This window comes from Leptodactylus fuscus, chromosome 7 (assembly GCF_031893055.1).
Source record: "Leptodactylus fuscus isolate aLepFus1 chromosome 7, aLepFus1.hap2, whole genome shotgun sequence".
Taxonomy (NCBI): domain Eukaryota; kingdom Metazoa; phylum Chordata; class Amphibia; order Anura; family Leptodactylidae; genus Leptodactylus; species Leptodactylus fuscus.
The window spans coordinates 138,974,091-138,978,010 of NC_134271.1; the positions used below are offsets into that span (position 1 = coordinate 138,974,091).

At 37.9% G+C, this 3,920-nt stretch overlaps 1 non-coding gene across 1 annotated transcript; it reads left to right on the forward strand.

The window, feature by feature from the left end:
* Positions 1-1,074: 1,074 nt before the first annotated feature.
* Positions 1,075-1,147, forward strand: TRNAR-CCU (transfer RNA arginine (anticodon CCU)). The gene has a single exon. It is a non-coding gene; the product is annotated as a tRNA-Arg (tRNA).
* The last annotated feature ends 2,773 nt before the right edge of the window (positions 1,148-3,920 follow it).

Sequence of the window (3,920 nt, forward strand, 5' to 3'; positions counted from 1 at the left end):
AATTAGGGATGAGCAACAGGTTTGCAACCAGCTGAGTTTGTTACAAATTTTCCATAAATATTTACTTTTGTTGAATCCAAAATTTTGGGGGGTTCACTAGTCACAAACCACTATTGCATTCTGTGGTCTATTCAGACCCAGAGTATAATAACTGGAGACCCAGGGGAGTAAACATAGGAAAAAGTCTTACTCACCTCTCCCGGGTTCTGTTGTAGCATCCAGCGGTTCCTTCACATCCTCTTTGGCCCTCTTCTGGCCTTTTGAATGACAGTGATAGCCTCCATAAACTGCTGATGTCATACAGGATGCTGGAAGAGGTCTGAATAGGATTAAAAGGGACTGCCATATGCTGTGACAGAGCCCAGGAGAGGTGAGTAAGACTGTTTGTTATGTTTATTCACCTCCCCTGGGCCACCAGCTATTAGACTCTGTGGTGTAATGCGACCCCAGAGTATAATAACAGCAATTCAGATTCAGACCAAGTTTAAGCTGCTAACCTACAAATATTCAGCAAAACAAATCTTGAGAGGTTTCCCCATCTGTAGAAATGAGCTTTATAAGTCACAAGATGTAGCCGGGGAGGTGCAGGGGCTTTATGAGTAGATGCTGGACCAGACCTATATGGAGATGAAGAAGAGATCTGGATCTTATATAATACTTGCTTATTGCTATGATCATTTTATATGTTACTGTTGTGCCATAATACAAGAATATCCCATATAAAGGGTGTGCACACATTTCTTACCTGCCTACAGTTCCGCTGACATTCTGTATACTCATTGCTGAATTGTACGTCATGTAAAATTTGAGGCTGTTTTAATAAAATATATATATCTTTGGCGTCCACCAGGGTTATTGCTGAATTAGTTGGGGCACTGGTTGAGTCTGTGGTTGGGGTCTGTTGGCTGGATGGATTTGTCATTACACAGGAAAATCTACTTAGGAAATGTTTGAAATTGGCGACTACATGGATACCAGGGCATTGGGCAAAACCACGTTACCCCAAGTAGCTACCTATCCTTGAAGAAAAATATCTATAGCAAGATAATACATATAATGAAGTAGATGCATCCAGCCCCAGTTGCCAAATGGATAAGGCACTGGCCTCCTAAGCCAGGGATTGTGGGTTCGAGTCCCATCTGGGGTGCTTGTCAGCCGAAGCTTTAGGGGCAACACAGTGGCTCAGTGGTTAGCACTGCAGCCTTGCATCGCTGGAGTCCTGGGTTTGAATCCTGCCAGGAAGAACATCTGCAAGGAGTTTGTATGTTCTCATTGTGTGGATTTCCTCCCATTCTACAAAGGCATACTGAAAGAAAAAAAATGTACATTGTGATCCCTATATGGGGTTCATCATCTACATAAAAAAATGCATATAATGAAGATGACATGAGATATATAACAGAGAAAACCTGCAATTCTGCTTTCAGTCACTCTTGCACCAACATGTCCCAGCATGTATACAAAAATTTGTTGTATCAGCTCACCCTATGTAGATCCAATAGTAGTCCTATGGGGGCTCGGCATGCAGGTGAACTTTGTCCTGCTGATGATATTCCCAATGTAATGATAAAATATGCCAGCTGCTTCCAAGGACAATGATGAAGATTGAATTTTCCGCAGTTTAAAACTTAACTTTTATTTCCATTCATCGGTAAAATAGTTACATAGTAACTGAAGTCATGCCTTAGCGTGTACCAAGCGACGCGTTTCGGGACGATATGTCCCTTCGTCTGGCTCGACTTACTGCACAACTAAGGTGCTTAAAAACAAAGCTGAGTTACATAACTCCTCCCTCTCATTGAAGTTTTAACCCTATAAGCATATATATATTAAATCCATTATAGGTTCAACAATATTAAATGCAACACATATAATCATGCTTAATACTAATAATCATAAACATATACCATGGGTTATATTCAAAAAACATATAAATGTATACACCATTAGAAATTCAAAAAAACTGCGTATAATCCGCAATGTGTGAACTCCGTCAACTCACCAGCAAGTTTTAAATTTACTCATACTTGAATGAATATGAAGCCTGTAGTCAAATCAGATTATATAGATCCGTATATCCATAAACAATCACACAGATTATTACATACCTCACGTATGATATGTGATTATATAAGTGTTGTTCCGCTGTTGCCTGAATATGTTTGACTTGCAGTCTCGCGATATATCATAGTCACGTGACTGTTAGCCGGCTAATGCAGTCACATGATCGGAACAACAGCTAAATCAAATACATTAAAAGAAGAAGGAAAAACAAAGAAAAACAGATCCAAATCTACAAAACACATCATAAAAAGTAAGTATATAATATATTAAACCCTAACTAGATCCTAAAATTGTTGTGTGTATATATATATGTGTATTAACAACAACACCACTCCGATGACACTAACTCAATGGGTCTAGATCAATGTTGACACCGATTAATAAATGTATGACAAGTCTGATCTGATGTTTAGACCATTAGGGGAGCGTGTGTTGAGAGTTTTTATCCAATACACTTCTCTAATTAAAACTTTTTTTTGCCAGTCTCCTCCCCGATGGGGGCGTACAACTTTTTCTATGGCATAAAACCTCAATTTAGAGATGTCACCTCTATGTACTGTCAAAAAATGACGTGCAGCTCCCGAGACATTGTCATGATTACTATTGATGTTGGTAATGTGTTCAGACAAACGTTTTTTTAATTGTCGGATAGTACATCCGACATATTTCAAATGACATTCAACACATTCAATGATATACACAACATGGTCACTTGAACAATTTAAAAAGGATTTGATAGGATACTTACAAGTATTATCAAAATTAGTAAATGATATGGTTTTTTTGACATACTGACATAGGTTGCACCTTGTGGTGCCACACTTATAAAAACCATGTAAGTCGAGCCAAGTGGTAGATCTGTCTTTTTCACTAGTATAAAGACTAGGTGACAAATAGTCACCCAAGCTCTGTCCTCGTTTTGCTACCACTTGCACCCCTGCACTAAGAATGTTTTTAGTTATCTCATCTTGTGTCAAAATAGGTAAATTTTTCATGATGATATGTTTGATCTCAGAAAACTGGTTTGAAAACGGTGTGGAAAACACAATTTTATCCAATTTATTATTCATATTTTTGTTAGAGTTTTGTAACAAAGACTCTCTATTTTTTTGGTCCACTATATTTGAGGCTCGTCTAAGGCTCCAATTGGGGTATCCCCTCTGTTGTAATTTGTTTAATGTAATGTGTTTCTGTATTTGATATTCTATGGGGTTGGAGCAAGCTCTCCGTGTGCGGAGAAGCTCCCCCACTGGCACAGACTTAAGTGTGTGGGCTGGATGTGAACTTGTAGCCATAAGAATGTTATTGCCAGCTGAGGCTTTACAGTATAATGAAGTCTCCACTATACCTAACTCAGAATTGCCTTTCAATGTAATATCCAAAAATGATGTCCTTGGATGTCCTTGGAAGCAGCTGGCATATTTTATCGTTATATTGGGAATGTCCCAGCATGCTTTACACCAGCGGCTTGTATATCTGATTTTATAATCCACTATATTTATTTTCCTTCTGCAGTCTATAGGGGACCACGAGGACGGCGTGGTTATCTAATGCATTGCAATTGGCATCATAGTATACTCCTGGATGGGAGAATGGAATATAATAATGATATAAAATAAATAAATATATGAAGTAATTTCAATCTCGTTTTTATAAAAAATACTTATTTTTTTATTATTATTCTATCATATAAATAATAATAATAATAATACATTTTATTTATATAGCGCCAACATATTCCGCAGCGCTGTACAATTTATAGGGTTCAGATACAGACATACATAACAAAGAACGTCATTTCACACAATGGGACTGAGGGCCCTGCTCAAAAGAGCTTACAATCTATGAGGTAGAGA